General features: G+C 35.0%; 1 long non-coding RNA gene across 1 annotated transcript in view; it reads right to left on the reverse strand.

The window, feature by feature from the left end:
* Positions 1-16,850, reverse strand: part of LOC116161942 — a 79,037-nt gene extending 62,187 nt beyond the window's left edge. Inside the window, exon 1 of the long non-coding RNA XR_004143456.1 lies at positions 16,626-16,850. This is a non-coding gene — a long non-coding RNA (uncharacterized LOC116161942). The remainder of the gene's footprint in view (positions 1-16,625) is intronic.
* Positions 16,851-22,203: the final 5,353 nt, after the last annotated feature.

A 22,203-nucleotide genomic window follows, 5' to 3' on the forward strand; every position in this document is an offset into this window, starting at 1 on the left:
AGTATAACGTCAATATGACTTCATTGTATTTCCTATTTTTAAATTATACTGCAGGTATAATAAAAAATACTATAAGATACACGTGTATAATTGGTCTTTAAAGCACTTGCAACGTTAAAGGCACTCCGCTTTGCGTCGTGCCCTTAAACTCGTTGCGCGTGCTTTAAAGACTTGATTATACACTTGTATCTTAATATACTATTTTAATCCTGTTTAAATGTCTATTCCTACCGCCGCAGGGGGGGGGGGGGGGTGAGGATGAAGCTGAACTGAAGTGAGATAATTTTTTTTTAATTCAAACGTATATTACAAAGCCCTACAATTTCACAGTCATTCAAATATACCGATTAGCAAGGGTTGCAAGTTGAATGATATGCATCCCCTTTGGTAAGGGTGCAAGGTAGGGGGATTTATACCACGATAAGTTCAAGATATTTTCTCACAAAACCCTTAATTATAGAGATAAAGTATAACATTTGGTTAAAACATCTACATACAAATTTTAGAATTTTTAAAAATATAACCAACTCTCAAGCTCTATATCTTTTTTAATAAACATTTCACAAAAAAAGTAGGGTGTATCAAAGTTGTGTGGAATTTTATAGTCTACAATTTCTGATAGCAATATTTTTTTCTAAAGTAAACCTATAAAAAGATATGATTGAAAAACTAAAAAACCAACCAAATTTCTTTGGTTTTAAGGGTGGTACGGAGAAAGTACAGGGGGTGGGAGGTCGAAAACTTGGATTATTAACCACCAGATATTCTTCCATGACATGCAAAAAAAAATGGAACTACTTCTCGTTTTGCAGGAAATGGTCCATTTTCAGTCTCTATTTCCCGGACTATAACTAATCCTTTAATTTTCCAAAGCTCGCCGAGTGTGCGCGAGCTGCCCAGGTTCGTCGCATTATAAAAGGTAATAAGTTTTAAGATGAACGTTTTGCCTTTTACAAATTTTTTACTTCAACACAAAAAATCTTGTGTATCACACGTCCATAAAAATGTTTTGCGAAGATTCATATTGCAAACACTCTTCTGATACAAATAACTATTTTAACATCATCGGCTCGTTCGACAATGTCGCGACCAATCAAATGTACGTAACGTGGAGTATACTACACGACACTGGTTGACTCTGATATTTAGATGGCCGCCTTGTTCACTTTCCACCCCTTTTTTGGACACAACTATGGAGAGTATATGCGTTAAATGACATATCTTTGACTTTATTTATAACGTCTCGCAGTATTTTCGAAGTTAAATTGAAATATGAGGACTTGTACATGCTAACTTGGTGGACACAAGCCCACGATGCACTTATCAAAATCCATGCCCTAACCCAGATTCGAACAAGGGACATTTAGTGGCGTAGTCCAGCTGTCGCTTTACTATGGCAAACGAACCACTATCTACACTGTAGGCCATGGGTTACTAGAAACTACACGTTCAATGAAATTTCCGAGATCGATAAGTACGCACATTCTTGACATGCATTGTTTATTAAGCCCATCAACGTCTATTAAAAAGCACCCTGAAAGGTGAGTGATAAATTTAATAAGGCTAAACACACAATAGTTCATCAATTATGTATACAGTGCGTTATAGAATTTCTATTCCGCGCTAATGCGGGTTTCAGGTGTCTGAAATCGCTCTACTTTCACTAAACTTTGACAGTTTTTGGAGTATAATTTGCAATAGAAAACGAGACGTTGAATAATGTAACCACATCAAGGATATCTCCCAAATTGCCTTTGTACGTCAGACATCAAATTAAAATCAACCTAATCAAATCAAAAATGTAAACTTTACTTGGATGAAGGAATCAAGTAATATACAAAAGTGATATAATCACTTAGACAGCATTGACGAATTGTAGGTTGTTTAATGTTGGTGTTTAAGGTTAGTTTAACTAGTTTAATTTCCCCTTTCATCTGTGTTAATTCAATTTAGCAAAAGTCAGGTACGGACGAGAAAGTCTTTTTTGTTAAAACGGGGTACAAATCCCGTTAACATCTACGTTATATAGCCATGAGTTTCATTGTTGGTAAGTAAAATTATTTTGAGGAGTCATAACATAAGTCTATATTGCATGAGGTAAAGGGTCATAAAGGGGCGCGTTATTGCCAACAAAAACCTTAATTACCTGGAATAGATTATACAAAAGACATAATAACGAGAGATGTTTGTAATGAAGCTCAGTGTTTAAGTTTGACTGCGTACAAAATACATTTCGATGTATGTTCGGTCACCTCAATGAAATTGTAAGAGTTTAGAAAGGAAAATAGCAAGGTGTCAATTTTGGACTAGTCGGACATCGATAACTTGTTGGTAGACTTCATTTCCGTTTGCCACACGACCGCACGTTTTTTCATCAAAATTTAAAATTAAGTTACGAAATACACGTTTGGTCATAAGCACTTACGTCATTTTTGAGCCTGTAAACAAATGTGTGCTAAATCGAAGACATCGGCCTAAACCATTTATTATCGAGCGACAAAATGTGAGTTTATGATTTTGGACTTTCTGTCCGTCCGTCCGGCCGTCTGTGATTAACTCAATAAGGGTTTTGAATTTTCGAATTCTGTTTTTAAGAATAGGTTGACAAAGGTCAAGGGACTAATTGATTAAATTTTAGTCAATATTTGTCAACCGGAAGTGACTTTGTCGCTCGTTGTCTATATTGGAGCAGTTTATTATTGATACGTAATATCGTGTGCCAATGTGTATGTACAATCACATATCCCTCGCATCAAAGGTGGTAAGCCAAGATTAAAGACCGTTATTTTATAAATTTAATATATTTCGGTTGAAGTTGCAACCTTCATCAGAAACTAAAAATGTTAATGAGAAAATAATAAATTAAACAAATATAGCAAACGAGCTCCTGGGTATGGCTATAGCATGTGCAAAACCAAATTTTCAACCTGATGTTAGTTTTGCTTTTATTTAAAGTGTATATGTATGAAATTTCATTTAATTGCTGCCATAAGTAAGAAAGTTGGCACTACACATCCTACACAAAATCAAATTTGGAAAATGGCGTTACATTTGCTTTTATTCCAAGTGGCTATGTATCAAATTTCATTTTCCTACGACTTTCATTGAAAATGACATATGTCGTACAATTATGTTTACTTGAAAATTGACAATTTCGCTCACTTATGGCAAAATGTAACGGAAAACAAAACGCACCCGTGTGATTTGCTTTCTCATAAGATTTACCATGTAGTAGAAAGCAAATCGCATGTTACGTTTTGCTTTCGTAGTAGTCTAATCTTCTTGTAACATCAACGTAGTAGGCGTACGTCAAACTCTAAAATTGCGATTAGTTTATTCTTGAGTTTATTCCCTTGTGCTACACATTTAATTCCTTACTTATTTTTAATGGCGAAAAGTGATTCTTCCATGGATGTAGAGTGTACTCCACCCAACATCAGAGAAGAGGCAAAATCCACTACACTCGAATTACTACCAACTAAATTACGGCTGAGGTATAAAAAGTAGCGTACGTCTAATAATATTAGTAAATTTCTTGCAGAAGCTCCAAACCACAAGTACCTCTTTAGTCTTTGCTAAAGTAATTATAACAATAGTTCGTTAAAGAGAAATTGAATCTATTTCGTATTTTTAGATAGTTTTAGTAGTTGGTTCGAAATAAAATAACTTTTGTTTCATTATGTAAGTATTTTGGTTGTATGGAGAGTCGTAGGAAAAATAGTGTACATGACTCGTTTGAAAGCCACTTTTCACACTCGTGTGATTGCCACACTCGGCTTCGCCTCGTATGGCAAACTTCACATCTCGTGTGAAAAGTATCGCTTTCAACACTCGTTACGTAATATACTATTAAATCCCTTCATAAATAAAAAGTTGGCACTGCGCATACGCAAAACCATATTTTGAAACTGACGTTAAATTTGCTTTTATTCCAAGTGGTATCAAATTTCATTTAAATACCTTCATAAATAAGAAAGTTTGCAATTCGTTCTGTAAATGGTCGAGATACGTAAAGGGCACTGTGAATGCTGATCGATTAGGCTCAACTTTTGGAATTGTGTTTTATATGGATATAGCTATGCGCATATTGAATTTCATGCAATTCGATTCATAACTAACGGAGATGTCAAAAGAGCCTATGTACTTTATTTTTTGGTCTACATTGCCAATTCACGAACTCCGATCTACAAATATGATAAAGAATCCACCTGCAAAATTTCATCGTAATCGGTCCATTCGTTTATGAGTTATCGTGCTAACGGACAGACGGACAGACACCGCAAAATTATAAACTCGCTAGGAGCTCGTTAGTAAGGTTGAAAAAGATTCCACTAAGTGCCAAGAAAATCACGACACGCGTTGGATTAACGTAAAATTTGCGTTGAAACCCCGGGATACTTTTAGTGGCTAATACGTGAATCGAATGGAGACTATAAGTCAAATCGAGCGGCCGTGCCGTCGAAATCATTGGGAATTTTCGCGCACGGAACCCGTAACAATTTCGATTCAAAGAAGAAGTAGTATCATTAATTATTAAATCAAGGTTAGTCCGTGCGTGTATATAAACTATTTTGTACGCATTATAACGTTTTAAATGAACTTGGTCACTTTGATTACGCAACACAGCGCATTCCTTGAGATTTTACGAGCAGCGCAGCAAACCCATCCCGCTACGAGCCAGGATTGAACGTCATCAATTTTTGGTTTCATTCCACGAATCCTAAATAGAGAGTGATCCAGTCTAGGATCCAAGTTCCAAGTAGTTTTCCAAGTAGTTTTCCAAGGTTGGACCACCCAAGCGGTAGTTTTAGACGTTGTGTACGTTGTGGATTCTTTGGATACCTTTTGACATTTTGGGTGGTATATTGTGGTAGTAACTTCGTCACATCCAATGTGCAATTCAGATCCTGAATAATACCATACCAAACGGTGACAAGATTTATATTTCGAAGTGTTGGTTTCACCCATCTAACATAAAAACCCGGCGTTACCAGTATTCCCTATGCATTTTAATAATTCAAATTACAACTACCCGCCGAAATAACGCATCGCAGCTCACATAAACTCCCGTTCAGGATGTTGTCCTACCGACGCCATTTCCGAAGAACCGGATACGGCGATACCATACAACAGATTATCTACGATATCCAGGGGTTCGAACCTAATTTTGTATAAAAGAATTTATGTACAGGATGTTCAGTATATAGTGTAAATAAGTTCAAGTGGACCGCTATGACCCCGCGTGCCTCCAGAGAACTCTTACAGGGGTTGTTTAATATAGTGAAACAGAACGTTGGCACGTACAATGGTGTAGTAAAAATGTTGGATACTGGATATTACAATTAACAACATAAGATTGATTTTATAAAGCACTGTAGTAGAGGAAGGCGGAACCTTATTGATCTAGATTTCCATATGTATGTGTATGTATTTTGATATGTCGATGAGCACCATTAATATCTCTTGTTACTAGAATGGAAGAAATATCATCCGAGAGTCAATTTGATAAAAACAAAATTTTACCGATTTTATTTTTGGGCATAAACCGTGAAAACCAATAGTTTCTCATTGTTTAAACACGTACATTAATAAGACGCATATTTTGGTCTCAAAAACAACCCTAAAAAACGTCTACCATAGTTTCTAACCCTAATAAATTAACTTAAAATCAAATGACAATTGGGGGTATTTGTTGACATCAAAAATTTGTCTTAAAACAAGTATAACTGAGAAGCCAATTGGGAGCATTGCAGTACGGACACGCCGTTTCGTATGTTTAACGTTTACAATTTCTTAACTAAAAGGTTATTGCCCTATTTGATGTCTTTTAGTTGTTTCTGACCTCGTTTCTGACACTGTTTAGACAACTTTCTGTACTGTGTTAACTGTGTAATTATTTTTATTCCAAACTTATTGTTTCTGCTCCTGAAGGAGATTTTCACCGGATTCATATCACTGATACGTACAAAGTAACAATAGCCAACGGTAATTCATTTGGAATCATGAACAAACATTTTATAAAGCATATCGTAAGTAACATTCCCAAGTGTTCGAACTGAATAGAAAATAACGTCACTACAACTTGAGTAAATGATTGAAGCCGAGCATTTAACCCATGTGTACGTAATAAACACATGTAAAGCTCATCAAATTTAAATAAACCTCGTAAAGCGAATATTGTTACTTATCCTGTCAAACACTTAATCCTCCATAATTTACAGTAGCAGATACTCCCTTCTCACGCACAAAGTAGACGTCAGATGTTATCTATAATTTAGGTTGCCTATAAATAAGCGCCATTCTCCTCAACCCAATAAAACTGTGTGGGTTTTAACGAATTTCCTCGATGCTGTCTGAAATTGCTGGTGGTTGCTTAATGTGCCGAATTACTCTACTTCTTCACACAAATGGGTGAACGAGTGATAAACTAATAGTAGCTGTGGGCTCGGGTCAGATTGACGTATTTAGAAGGGTGGTTTCTCAGGAAACTAACCAGAACTTCGTCTCCTTTATTCAAAACGTCCAAACCCACGAAGCTTCAACTATATAAGCACATAAAGTTAATCAGCTCTGTGATGTATCACTAACATTAAACTTAACGTGCAGTTTACCTGTCAAAAACGGCATTTTCCCTATACTAAATAACGTAAAATAACAATTTTTGGCACTTCCACGTTAAGTTTGACGTTTATGATACATCAGAGGGCTGAATAGAGTATGATATAACCAGTTTGTGTAAAGCTGAAGATTGAAACCTACCTTAAAATGTGAACTAATTAATCATTCTTTGTCAACATGTTGAGCTTTACTGATGGAAAAACTTTTATCTAATTTATCTGACGAATAAATATCTCGAGGTAGGTAGTTCAAAATCCAAAACAAAGCATCTTTGAGACAATGTTAACTATCGGTTGAACAAAATAACTTGATGAAGATCACTAAAACATTTCTATAATTTTCAATTTGGACAATGGTTAACTATCATGATTTTAAATTTTCTTAATTACAAATAACGTTTGTCACATTTGTGCATTTTTGGTGTAATGTCTTAGTCTGCTTCAACATATAGTTTTACCGTAGTTTTATATAAACGTCTATAATATTACGTTATTCATCTAATTCTAGCGTACATTGTAATATGTTGTTGATGTTTATTAGGTCGTGTTAACAAACAAACCACTTTAAAAGCATTAAGAGATTTCCTTTTGTAGTAGTGTAAAATAATATGCATAGAAATACTAAACTAAATAATAAGGAATCCATTAAAATCCTGTCCCCGAAACCTAATCGCCACCACAACGTAAAGTGGTAGGTGCATTACTTCTCATACATCAAACTTCAAATTTATTCCTTTTAGCTATCTTTTTAAAACAAATATTGTTCTTAAGTGAAGTAGATAAAAAATAAAGCTTTGCTGCAGTTACCCTTACAAAATCACGAACCGAAATAGGTATTATCATTGAATAATATATCTTTATTTATGATTTATTATTCAATGGTATTATACTATGCGATCAAAAATGAGTTACTGTAGTGTCGCCTTTGGAATTTTTGTTTACATGGAAAATCGTATTTAACTTGAACTTCCAAAGGCGACTCGACAGCAACTCATTTTTGATCACCCGTTATTATATTTGCATTGTAAAGCAAGCACATATATAGGCAAAATCTTTACACTATGATATAGGACAGGGTGTTCTAACTAAAATATTGTAGCCTGTTGACGGAAGGAAGGTTTTACTAAGATCGATGAGTGAATGAAGGTGAGTATAGGTACAATACTACACGTATACAATGCCTCAGCGGAAAATCGATCCTTTTTTCCCTAAAAGTTGCTATTTTCTGAAAGTTTCCGGATCATATCCCAATAGAATAAAATACGGCACACGAACCAACGTATAATCTTTTTTACGAGTTTCCAAGTGAATATTAAATTATGGTGTCAGAATATTTTTAGTAAATACATCAACCTCAAACATTCCTTACCTAGTAATTAATTCTTGTTCATTAATAGTAGATAATGTATTAAGGGATAAAACAATAGCATAATTCCCTGAGGGAACAGTAATACTCCGAGCGACGTAGTCGCGAGGGTATTATGCGTTCCCCGAAGGGAATTATACTCTGTTTTATCCCGTGGTACATTCTACGTTTTATTTTTTATTGATAATAGTAGAATTGCTGTTGAAAAGTAAATTAATTTTTTTTTTTAATGAAATACCTTTATTGGTGTTTCTTTGAATTACAATCTGATCATATGTTGATCAATGAGAAATTTTGTTCAAACTTAAATTAGTACTACAAAACTCAACCTAGGGTCTTACTCATTAGCAGGTCCTAGTCTTTAACAATTTCATTACACTTCGCTAACGTGTACACCACTAGCACTTTACTCTGCTTTTTCACAAACACTTATACCAACTCAAAGGGTTTCGTCCTCTTGAGTCTTCTGGTTAACATCGTGTTGTCGAGGAGCTGGATGGCCTCAACATTGACGTGATGGAGTAGTCGCTGCTCATGACTTCTGGCAAGTTTTTCAATGGTTTGGCTCACAGTTTCCATTTCCAAATCTCTATGCAGGTCACTGTTTCTGAAGTACCAAGGTGCGTTAACAATGTTCCTCAGTACTTTATTCTGGAAGCGCTGTATGATGTCTATATTAGTCTTTCTGGCACAACCCCACAGCTGGATGCCATATGTCCACACGAGCTTAAGGATCTGTTTATACAATAGTATTTTGTTGTATGTTGACAGGGTGGAATGTCTGCCCAAGAGCCAATACATTTTCTTATACTTGAGGCCAAGTTCTTCTCGTTTTTTTTTTGATATGGGCCTTCCAGCGCAGCCTAGCATCTAGGGTAATACCCAAATATTTTGCTGTATTAGCATATGGTATTTGTGTATTATTTATACTAACAAGGATATACTGATCATGTTTGTTTGTAAAATTGACATGAATGGATTTGGTTTCATTTAATTTAATTCTCCAGCGTTTAGTCCAGTCGTTAATTTGATTAGCAGATGTTTGTAGCGTTCTTGCTGCTTCTTCTTAGTCTTTGCCTACAGACAAGATGGCCGTGTCGTCTGCAAAGGTGGCTATCGTGCCATGTATTAACTCGGGTATGTCACTGGTGTATAGTAGGTAAAGGATAGGTCCCAATACACTGCCCTGTGGCACTCCTGCTTTAATTTCTTTTATTTCAGAATAAGCATCTTCTTGCTTAATTCTAAAAACCCTATCTGTTATGTATGCTTCCAATAGTTGTGTATATTGTCTAGGCAAAAGCTTTCTTAATTTATACCTAAGTCCCTCGTGCCACACTCTGTCGAAAGCTTGTGCTACATCAAGGAATATAGTAGAACAAACTTTTCTTTCCTCTAGTGACCTTTCGATTATGTCTGTTATCCTGTGGACTTGGTCTATGGTTGAATGTCTTTCCCTGAAGCCAAATTGGTGTAGAGGAATTAGGTTCTTGTTTTCTATAATGGGTTTCAGCCTTTTAAGAAGTAATTTTTCAAACAACTTTGACATCACTGGAAGCAATGAGATTGGTCTATAAGATGAGACTTGATTTCACCTCAGCCATTTTCCATATTTTGGGTATATATTTCAGTCGAAACGAAGCATTGATAAGGTACGTTAGTTTGACTATAGCTTTCCTAGGAAGTTGTTTTAGGATCTCTCCAGTGATCAAATCAAATCCTGGAGCCTTCTTTGGATCAATGTTTTCTTTTATTTCAGTTGCAACTTCTTTTGGAGTGGTGGGTGTGATTTCGCCTTCTCCTTGGTTAAAGTTAACGTTTTCCCAATCTAATGTGTCTTCACCTTCATTCGGTTGAAATGCTTTTTCGAGGTGTTCAGCAAATCTGTTGGCTTTCTGCAGATTGCTTTTTGCCCAGCTCCCATCTGCATTTTTTATCGGTGGATTCTGTTGAATCGGTCTTTTTAGTTTTTTAGTTGCTCTCCAGAGTGAATAGTCAGTGTTGTTGTCATTCGACAATTCACTAAGATAGTCACTAATCGATTCATTTTTGAATTTTTGAATTTCTCTTTTTAGTTGCTGGGTAGCGTTGTTCAGTGTGGTTTTGTCCGTTGGAGCTCGAGATTGTTGCCAGATTCTTCTGAGTCTTCTCTTTTTAAAGATGAGCTCTCTTATTTTGTTTGGGTAGCTGTTACCTTTGGTTCTTGTACTAGTGGTAGGAGTGTTATCCCAAGCAGCTTCTTGGATATCCTTAACAAAAGTTTCTGTTTCGTTATCTAGTTGTTCTACATTTCTTAGAGGAACTGCCAATTTGATATTTTCTTCAAGTTGTATTTTGAAGCTGCACCAATCAGTCCGCTTATTAACTAATCTAGGAATTAATTCCTTTTGTATAACACTATCGTTGAGCGTGAGAAGGATGGGAGAGTGGTCCGAGTTCATGTCCCAAGATTGTTCAACATGCATGTAGTTCACGGCAACATTTCGAGTTATAAAGAAATCAATTAAGTCTGGGATTTTCTGTGGGTCTGTAGGCCAGTATGTCGGTTTTCCACTTGATAGTACTTCACATTTTAGTTGTTTGACTGCTTCCAAGAGTTCCTTTCCCTTGGTGGTTATTAATCTAGATCCCCAGTAGGTATGTTTGGCGTTGTAGCCACCTCCTATTATGAATCTTCGACCATGACTGTTCAGAAAGTCGAGATATTGGTCTTTTTTGAGGGCATGTCTTGGGGGGCAGTACACTGCTGCAATTGTGATCTCATATGTTCTGGTTTTGACATTAACGGCGGTGGCTTGAAATTCCATTGTTTTATATCCCTTTTCTTGGTGATGCTTAATGGACTCCTTTATTATGATTGCACTGCCTCCTTTGGCTGCATTTGCAGGGTGTATATCCCTTAAATCTAAGAAAGGATTCTTTGGTAAAGTGTGTCTCAGAAATGAGGCAGATATCTATTTTTTCTATATCTAGAACTGTTTGCAATTCCTGTTGATGTTGCAACAGTCCGTTGGCATTCCATTCCATGATTTTTAAACTATTGAACATTATAGTGCTTAGGAATAGCTCCTTTGGCGCTATATTCTAATCTTACTATACGCTCGTCCATTTTAGTTAGTCTCTCCAGAAATTGTTGTAGAGTGTGTGCAATAGATGTGCTTGGTTCTAGGTTGTTATTGCTTCTAGTTTCATTCTTACCAGAGATAGCTTGACTATAAGTTTTTTTACTTTCGTTCACTTTGGCTACTGGTTCTTGTTGGTTTGTTCTTTGTGGCTGTTTGGGCAAGACGGGCTTTTTTATGCGCTTGTTCTGCAGCTTCTGTATTTCTTTTGCTACCATGCATCCCCTATAATTTGCTGGATGCTCCTCTCCACAGTGGACACATTTTGGTTTGTCTGTCTTTGGTTTATCGCAGTTTACTGTTAGGTGTGTACCAGTACATCTAACACAGCGTGGCTCTTTATAACAAAATTTTTGTGTATGGCCATATGCTTGGCACATTTTGCATTGGGGTACGAGTTTAGATTTCTTTAGCGGCAGGATTTCTACTCGGACACCTAATATATCGGTAATACCGTAAATTTTATCGATACTCTCGTCATATCTGAACGAAATCATAAACATATTTAGCGGTTGTTTCGTTTTATATTTTAGTTTGGGAGTGGCTTCAAGAAGTTTGTAGCCACGTTTTCTCATTTCCTGGACTATGTGTTCTGATTTTATAGAATGGTGCAGTCTGTTGGCCATAACTTTAATTGGCCTATTTTGTTTATTCTCGTAAGAATGCCAAGAAAATTCTTGATTGTTTAATGCTTCAGAAAGCATTTTGAAATCTTTTTCGTCCTGTACATTAATTTTAATATTTTTGTTGTTAATGACTTTAATCTGTGCGTTAGTGAATTTATTGATCATAGCATGAAGTTCATTGAAATTCTGTATGTTGTCTACTAGGATAGGTGGAGGTGGTTTTATTTTTTTAGGTCTTTCTTCATTATTCCTATCAGCTTGTTTTTGTTCTTGTTGTTGTTTTTGCGGTGGGGTAAGCGAAGTATTCATTTTTCTCTTCTTCCTATTTTTTTGACGGACCCTGTCTCATAAGCTAATTCCTCTTCATCTGTGTGGTATTCAGCTGTCTTTTTTTCCTCTTCTTCTTTGGTGTTATTAGACAGCCTGTTTTCTATCTCTGAGTATTTTTTGCTCAGTTCTTCATACATTTTATGGATTTTATTTAATTGAGTTTGGAGTTGATCCGCCCTATTCATGGCACTTACCTTTTCGTTCTCTACTAATTTCCAGCTATTATAAAGTTGCTGTTCATTTTGCGAACGTTGAAAATTTTCTTGGAATAGCGCATTATTTTGTTGCATTAATATCACTTCATTTTGTGATTGTGGTACGGTTTGTTGTGAATACATGTTTTTTTTTTTTACGCGATAACTTTACGACCGTCTTAAGGTCGCCAGATATCACTCGCGCACAATGATACCCGTTTATTTTTGTTTCGCGACGGAGCGTTTCACTTGTTTATCGTTCAAATGCCAAACGAATACTCGTAAATTAATTTGCAAATAAAAATTTCTCATCCGATTCGCGTTGTTGCGTATGGGGTTGGCTGCGACTGCAATGGTTACCTAGTTACGTATAAAAACAGCAAAAAATACTGCGTCTGTCATTTTGAAAGCAATTTTTGTGTCGTTTGGCTTTGTTCAAGAACGGAAAAGGGAATGAAGATGATGATGTTCCCAGGGAAGGAATAAAAGAAGCTGAAGATGCTCTTAAGGGGTTAGTGCCGGCGACCTCAAAAATATTATATGAAAACGAATACTATTCAACTTTTGTAAATGGCGATCGGAAAATTCCTTGAAGATTGTGAACGAAAAAATTCTTTTGGCGTATTTTAGTGAAGGATCTAAGCAGGGAAAACCGTCTTGTTTGTGGACCTACTACTCCATGCTTGGATCCATGCTGCGTGTGCGAGACTGCGAGAGAACCTAGACATTTCAAGGTATTATTTATACACATTATTATTGGAATTTGAACAATACTAAGACGTTCTTTTGGATTATAGTTAGAGGCAATTGAAAACGTTTTTAAAAAATAAGAATTAGAGATTAAGCCCAAGAAGTCTAGGATTCACCATTCACTATCTAAAGGAAATCTGAAAAGTACCTGTTAGATGTATTTCAAAATGGTGTTTTACACACAATTGCTACGACAATGGATCTGTATCACAACCTACAAAATGAATGAAGTTAAGTATCGTGAAAAAAGACCATTTTAAGAAATATAACATGGTTCCCCTTATGAAATGTCATTCTAGTTCCTTCTGTAAGTTTTAATTGTTATATTACACGATTGACAACTAACCATTGTGTTTCACTTTACCGTAAATGTCAATTAATTGTCAAAGTCCTATTGTTGTGACAGAGGGAATTAGATTTTATAACTCCCGTAGCTATGACAGCGGGAATTAGGGGTCTGTTTATGTGGCTATAGATAGACTAGTATTTTAACCACCATGTAAATTATCAATAAAAAATAAATGAAATAATTTACTAGGGTGTCCTTATGACATATTCAGGATGGCCACTTGGATGTCATTACGACTTTCATAATAGTAGTGTTATTATGAATTCATAAAACCACGCAAACGATAATACCTACTACTATTTTTCACCGCGAACGTCAAGACTGACAAATAGTCTAGCAATCTATCGCGTATCCCTATACAAACCTGGAAACAAAATTTGTGTTATGGGGTAGTAGGCATGATCCCGATTAACATATAAAAAATGCATCTCCGAAAATGACCGCAAAAATTGTAAATTAATTAAAAAGATTCATTACGCCACAGCGTCCGCTGATTTGTGTTGATCGAAAGGTAACTGAACGTTCATTGGCTCATTTAAATTTAATCCGTAGCGAGCATTCCAAGGTGGCGTGCGCATCAGCTTTGGTTTAATCGGCGTTGAAACATTTTTAACATGAAAGATAGGGATTGTAGAAACTTAGGTTCACATATCAATTTTAAATACAAATTATACACGCTTTCTTATGGTATTTTTTATTATACCTGCAATATAATTAAAAAATAAGGGGAATAAAATGAAGTCATATTGACGTTACTTCCATGATTATCATGGAAATGTCGCTTGACTTTGTAAATAAAATGACTTTGGTTGAATCACGATTCACTGGCTTGTTGCAAAAACAGGAGAAAAGTTGGTACCTGCAAAATCGGATCTGAGAGGATTTTTTAATTCAGCCCCGATCATAGTTTCATATGTCATATTTGAAGTAAGGTACTAGCAACCTTTAAAGCTCGGCGTGCATTAATCGCCTTTTCATGCACGTGCAGGCGTGTTGTAAATACTATAACAAAAAATTCTTTAAATCCATAAACATCATAATTTACACGCCTTAGTAAATTACTTTTCGTGAAATTACAACAATAATAATTAACGTTAGATTTTCTGTTCAAGACAAAGTAAATTTAGTGTGTACATAGTTCAAACAACAAAAACATACATTTCGTTGAACATTTTGTTTTAACAGGCTAAACGAGGTTTCGGTTTCAATTATGAATTGCTGTATTTTCCACGTTAATCTTGAACTCGCAGTTTTGTTTTACAGACATTATTAGACATTGGTTAGTCCGTACTCAAGAAATCATTTGATGTGGTGTTTGCTATAGTAAATAAATTGGAAATCTAAATGACAAGGCATTATTTTATTGAGTGAAGTGAAAGTGACTATTTTTTGTAACTAACTTACATACCTACGAGGTAGGAGATCGTGATATTTGGTAAGATGTTTCGTATGTATTTATTAACCAAATCTCTAATTAAAATCGGAAAACGCTTAAAATTATAAAATGAAGTTCATAACTAATCTATGCAAACAATGAAAAAAAAAGAACGTAATTTGATGTAATTTTGTTATTTCCTGTTGACAACAGTTTAAATTCTTAAACGTTTCCACGACGCTAAAATTTTAATGGGTGTGCGAAATAAAAGTTTTTTCAGCTGAATGAAAGACAACAATTTTTAGGTACGATATTTTAATTAATCAAAAAGGTCTGTCGTAATGCAGGTGGAGTTTATCCAATCAAGAAAATCACTGCAAAATTCAGTTAATCTTACCAAGAGTTCAGAAGTTCACATTACACATTACTGGCGAAGAAAGATTGAAGTACGAGGCCCCTTTGGAGTCGAGTACTTAACTTACCATTTTACCGACGACTTTTGTATTAAATTTCGTCGTCGTTTTTATGATAAACTTTCCGTTTGTTCTATTGCTTTCAATATTTGCGTATTAAAATTTGCTTCTCATTTCGAGGGATTCCCATTTCTATAAGGAATCTTTTATCCAAACTTCTGGTCAATAACACTTTCCACTGAAATGTACCCGCATATTAGTTGAATGTTTCTGAAACGACCGATATATAATAAAAAGGTTATAGGGTGCCATTAAAGCAATTCGTTTTCACCTTAAATTTTACTTTCTTGTAAGGATATAATATAATAAATAGTTATATCTTCACGAGATAAGCAGCCTACCTATTGCCTGAATACAGGAAGTTTATAGGTGATAGTGATTATTGTTAATTATTCACTTTTTGTTTCTTGGAAACACAAAATAATTTACTTGAACATTCTTTGGCCCATCTACGATGTGATAAACTTTTCAGAAACGATTCCTTTGAGAATTTTTAGGGGAATCTGCGATGATTGGCAGAACGGAGCAAGACTATTAAAAAAAAGTATATTTAGTTAGTAGATTTAAAAAACGATCAAAATTGATCGTAATAGGTCATGTCAAACTCAGTTTCCAGGTTCACTGAACCAAAATACCTTTTTTTATTTCGCTGAAAATGGTGTCACTTTATTTGCAACAAAAATGTTACCAAATGATAGACCATAGACCACTGATAAAACCCGAAGATCGAATTCTTCCACTGATCTAAGCAAATTAGAATTAATTAAACAAAATATTCACATATCCGAATATGTAAATAAGAACCTTAAATTTAAAAACCGTAGGTATAAATACTAAACTACCATTAAAAGTTGCCAAACAACATACTTGATTATTGATTAATGAAATTTACGTCGGACTGTTTTTTATCTATTGAAAAAAGTTTATATCTAAAATAAGCAATTATCTAACAATGATCCATAACTGAACAGTTTGAAAAGTAATGCAATTATCTTTCCTTAAATGTCTGCTCTGTATTAATTACCTAAAGAGTTTGATGCAACAGTATAATTAAAAACAGATTTAGCTTCTATAAATACTATCTTCATTTCATTCATAGAATACTACAATGACGTCGTTTTTTAATTATAGCCAAGATGTACGCTGTCATTTTGAGTGATTTTTTTTCGGGCGCAGTGTAGTAAAAGTAGTTTTTGCGTGCGCGGAGATTGTTTCTACTAGGTTTAATTTGAATAATTCTCATTAATTTTTGTTGTCACGTCTCTAAAGTAAACGGAAAGATTGTTAGGAATACTTTTAGCTACTTTGATTTGGCGTTAATTACACATTCCCTGCAGGTACTTCTTTATCTTCTTTTCATCACGCGTACTTTGCGCAACATTAGTATATTCAAAGAAATAAATAAAAAATAAAACTGACCAACCTTTTAACTGACAATGAAACTAACGAAGCTATTTCACTTTTTGAACCACAAAAGTTTTCTTTACACAACCGCGGAGGACACTTGGTTAATATGTTTAAGAAACAATACAAGAGAAAAAGTTTTTAACTTTTGGTTTACGAGCTTCGAAAACTGTAGTTGGTACTTTTCGTCTTTCGCAAATAGAACAACTTGCGAGATGTCGCGCGTACGACTGCGCGCGTTAGAAAGTCGTCGCGGCGATATTCAGCAGCGCGCTGACGCCCCCATACTATGTAGACGCTTTTTAGAATGCGTCGCCAAAAACTAAATTGAGTTCATTTATTTTTTTATTTGCTAAACATCGCGTAATTTTATTTTTAATAACTCCTAAATAGTTTTATTTATGAACTGAATTGTAATGTAGGTACCAAGTATCACTGTCGGTAAGTAACTCTTCAATCCAATTTGTTTATTTAAATAAATTGGGTAGGCAGTTGCGCTGCTCTAAACTATAATTATATGACACGGAAATGTGTACATAATTTCGTATGCAAATCGGTTACAAATTTAATCAAAGGATACTATACTTCTCATGTGAAAAAAGTTATACTTTTCGCTAAGAGTTCGTTTGCATAATTACAACAAAACCATGCTCTGTTCTACAATAAGCCCAACATTCTGAAAACAAATTTATTTCGTTGAAAAGCGGACTTCTTAGGCACAATAGATACAAACGAGAAACACAAAGCAATGCTATTCAAGTGGATATAGGGATACCATTGTTTCCGATTGACGCCACGCTTTGTTTGGTTTCAGTTTTAATCTAATTTCAAAACCAAGACGTCCTTTTTAGTTCGTCGTATCCTTTAGGCTTTCAGGTGAAAATGTGGAATATGGTACCATTTTAAATTTACTAATTTTGGTCTGAGAAGACTTTTCCAAACTAATTGGTCAAATAAATATAGTGGAACCAAAAACAGTTTTGTGAAGTTATTTATAAAAAAAAAAGTGGTAATTTAATATTTTAATTTGTTAACATTTTGTCTAATACGCTGGCTGCTCCATGTTGTTTCATGGAAAAGCTGCAGCTATAAACACTATCGTAAAGTACAGCTTTCATTAATAATGAAGACAAATACTGCACGAAAGGCCAAATAATCATTGATAGTGAAAGAGTTGTAATAAACTACAAAATTTGATGCGCCAACTCCTCGTCTTTAGTATAGAAAAGGTTGAACAATCCCTTTCGCATCATGCATCATCATAAACGGTCATTTGTCATCGCAGGGCTATATTGAAAAGCGCTTTTGTTACTGACCATCCAGGTGAACCGTAATAAAACTAATATTTGTAAATTGTTAACTGCCATAACCTCACATTTATCTTCCCCGAACAGTTCCATGGGTCTTCAATTTTATTTCAACAAAATACATCCTACTTAGTTATTTTTTAGGAGCGTCGTAAACTTGTTTTCGATGTCCTTATTTAGCTGGGAATTGCATGCGATTGTACTTCCGTTGGACTTCCTTGAACTTGCCAAAATTGGTAACCTTGGAACAACAAATTGCAGGACTCGATGTCGATAGGTACAAATTTAATGTAATTGCACCCACTTATAATACTATAAATGGTTGACGGTAGGTATCCTACACGATAAACATTATTTTTGAAGGTTATGAACTACAAGTAAAAATGTAAACAGTTAATTACTGACATACTTACCGATACGCTCTTTATACAGTGTACCAGTTTGTAAACTACCAGCTACCACCCTCCCTCAATGCCTATAGAAAATCTCAGAATATGTAAGGGACATTTAGTTCCGAGCATTTCTACAATTTGAGTATATTGACTTTTACAGTTCATATAAGGAGTACCCTAACATGGCGGCGAAATCGTTTTGTTATGAATTGATTGATTTCTGACACCAACACTTGTCTAATTTTAGTTATTTACGAGTATAATACAAGACGCTAAGTAAGTTAAGTACGATTTCCCATGTAAACAAAAATTTCAAAGGTGACTCGACGGTCACTCATTTTTGATCGCTATGTGTTTTAACTATTGAGTGAATTAACTTTCACGAGATGGTTAGTTTCCCTGTATCGTCGTGTATAATATAAACCTTTATTTTATAGCAGAATTTAATTTAGACGTCGAAAATAGCAAGCTTAGGTTCTGCTGTCGTGGTCGTTCATGCCCCGCGTCCCGTTTCAAACAAGAATGACAGATGTCATTAGAATGCACAGTCATCTGTGTTACTTGATCTACCCTGATCACTTTATATACCCTCACGATTAAAAAGCGATCTAGCCTACTCATTCAAACCCGAGCAAACCTATTAAAGTGTCAATTTAACATCTGCTATAAAATATAAAATTTATTTATTTCCCGCACTAGGACTCTAGTTACACGTTGTCATTGGAAAATTGCAGGAAATGTTGTTTTCAAAGTACGAGAGAGCCGTTCGCTGTGAAGATTTTGTGTTCAAAATCGAGTATGATACCTGAGAATGCATTTTACATAAATATGAGTCTGCCATCACCTACGGGTGTTGGATGCCCATGAACCTAGCAGAGCAAGGTCAGCAGAACACAATCAAACATATTGCATAATTAGGTGCTAACTAAGTTCCCTATTCCCGAATTAAATGTTTTTTTTTAAATTATTACATGTTTTGCCAGGTTCATATGAAGTCAGCAGAGCACTACCTTAAAAACCGAAGAAAATGAAAAGTGAACTAACTAATAATTAGATGCTGATTAGGTGCTAATTAAGTGGCCTGTTTTCAAATTTTGTGCTTTTCCTTTTTTTATTTTTACTTCTACTATTTACATGATTTAGGCAGACAGGCACTGTGTTTACAAAAGCAAATACGTCTTTAAGTGTTCGTGATTTGGTGTATTAAAAGGTGCTAATTTATTGCTTTAAACGCAAAAAGTTACAAAAATTGTTCGTACAAATTTTACAAAGGCGTACTTCGAAAACAAATTGCTATATTTTGCGTTGAATTATAAAAAGTGTAAGCGTAGCACGGGCACGAGACGTAGGATGCTATGTGATACTTGATAATTAAGATAAAACCTAATTATTAGTTAGTTCACTTTTCATTTTCTTGCGTTTTTAAGGTAGTCGTCTGCTGAGTTCATATGAACCTGGCAGAATATGTAATAATTTAAAAAAAAGAGCATTTAATTCGAGGATAGGGCACTTAATTAGCACCTAATTATGGTTAGTTCACTTTTCATTTTCTTGGTTTTTTGAGGTAGTACTCTGATGAGTTCATATGCACCTGACAGAACATGTAATATTTTTTTTAAAAAAGGAGCATTTAATTCGGGGATAGCGCACTTAATAATTAGCACCTAATTATAGTTAGTTCACTTTTCATTTTGTTGGTTTTTTGAGGTAGTGTTTTACTGAGTTCATATGAACCTGGCAAAACATGTAATAAAATTTTTTTTAAAAAAGGAGCATTTAATTCGGGAATAGGGCACTTAATTAGCACCTAATTATGCAATGTTTGATTGTGTGCTGCTGATCTTGCTCTGCTAGGTTCATGGACATGGGTGTTGGATCGATAAATCAAAAAATTGCCTTCCACAGCTTCCGCATAGTTGGAACAAAGATACTGATTGAGCATGCTACTTGTAGTTTCAACAAGTCACTGTGAGGCTAGGCCACTCAGAATTGTTTCCATTCAGCTTCAGGTTTCAACTTCCCGCCTCTAATATACTTAGTAAAATATGCGATGCTGATCCATTGCTTCAGTGCGTGTAGGAGATCCTAAGTTACCCGTCGGCCATCAATATACGGTGTTATTCATTTAGAAGGATTTCCTATGTCTACTTTTAAATGACAAAAAACCTTCTGAAAGACGCCTAATTTTATGCAACCGAAATAACATGCGCACCCATTCTAGATTTTAATAAAAACGACAGTAAATAGTATCATTGAATAAGTAATACCCTTATTCAATGCTTTTAAGTTATCATAAAGAGATATTAAATTTGACCGCTATTTACCTTAAATTTCTTATGGGATTCTCTTCCACAAAAATGAAAACATTTATTCTCATATCCTCCGTTAAAAATGAGGGTTGTTTACGGTGTCTTATGTGGACCGCATTTAAATAACCACTAATTTTAAAGTGATCAACACAGAAAATAAGTTTCTTACGCTCCTTAAACTATTACCGGCACTATACCAATTGACAATATTAACTTTTCTTCAGTTGAATACATCGCACCCCAACGAAAAAAGAAATACGGAAGCCAAAGCAATAATATTCCAATTAATTAATATGTAACAGGAAATCCCTATGTCTACTTCTAAATGAATATCACTGTATATGCAAACAGCTCTTGAACGAAAAACATCTTCCATACCTCGTGTTTCGCTAGTGTAGTTTTGGAGAAAACCGACGAATGTAAAATTAAAGATCGGACTGTCTCTCAATAGCCTTCAGTGTCACCTAGTTGGAAAGATGCTAATGACATGGGGTCATTGTTTGTAGGTGGTAAACAAGTGGTTTCTACTTTATGTTCTGATGACAGTGATCCTGATCACGCAGTTTCTGAGATCTCGATGCCTATATTTTCTGTTACTTGTTTGATTACAATTTGAGCTATATTGAGTCCTGACTGCGGAATTAAACAAACGCGATCGCCCTCGCCATCTTGAGTTAAAACAAATTAAGATGAAGGCAGAGGGAGGAAATTTTTGAAGGGAATCGTTAGCGATCCAAAGAAGTATCAACGGTGTCGGTCGGTCGCAATTGAGTTTCTGTTAGAATCGTTTCTAGATTTTGTAGACAGACCCTGTACTGTTCAGATTAAAAGGTTGCGTTACGGTTCGACCAAAAATCGTCGGATAATTCAATTCGCCAAAAAGAAGAAAACACAAAGGAACGCAGGTTTTGAAGTTAATTTTCAAGAAATGGAAAGGGAGAAATTATTTAATAAATATCAAGGTAAATACATAAAACTTATATTCGGAGGGTTTAACTCCCTTTTTTGCAAAACCCTATTGCAATATGTATTATACCTATATGTATATGTATGTATCTAATTGAAAATTTGTAAGAGCGGCGGGGTTCACGGCCAGAGTCAATAAGATCCTAAAAGATAACTTTTTTTTTGAAAAGTTATTTTAAAAAACTGTTCGACAATTTTGTTCCTTAACTCATCAAGTATGTACACAACAAATTTCGTGGAATTCTCTCCATTTTCGTTTTCCGGCCAAGAATTGCAGTGGAACTTTTTTTTTAATTTTTAAAAACTAATTCCAGATTCGTCATTTTCATCTTCAAAAACCCCCAGATACCAAATTTCGTCGAAATCAGAATTTTTTTCGCACCTCCAAGTAGTGGTGCGCCCTTTCGTGGTAGGAATTTTGAAAAATTTCCCATCAAATCAAGTCAGTTTATTAATAAAAAAAACTATTTATAATAGTTATTTACAAGTCAAGAATACAAAAAATTATTAGTTGATGGTAATACTTAACACCTCGCCTTCCTTGTAAAAGACACCTGACGTAAGAAAATCCTTGGCCCTCTTCTTGAATTGTGAATGCGTCGCAGCCGATTTTACAGATGCGG

The sequence above is a fragment of the Photinus pyralis genome, unplaced genomic scaffold (assembly GCF_008802855.1).
Source record: "Photinus pyralis isolate 1611_PpyrPB1 unplaced genomic scaffold, Ppyr1.3 Ppyr1.4_LG10, whole genome shotgun sequence".
Classification (NCBI taxonomy): domain Eukaryota; kingdom Metazoa; phylum Arthropoda; class Insecta; order Coleoptera; family Lampyridae; genus Photinus; species Photinus pyralis.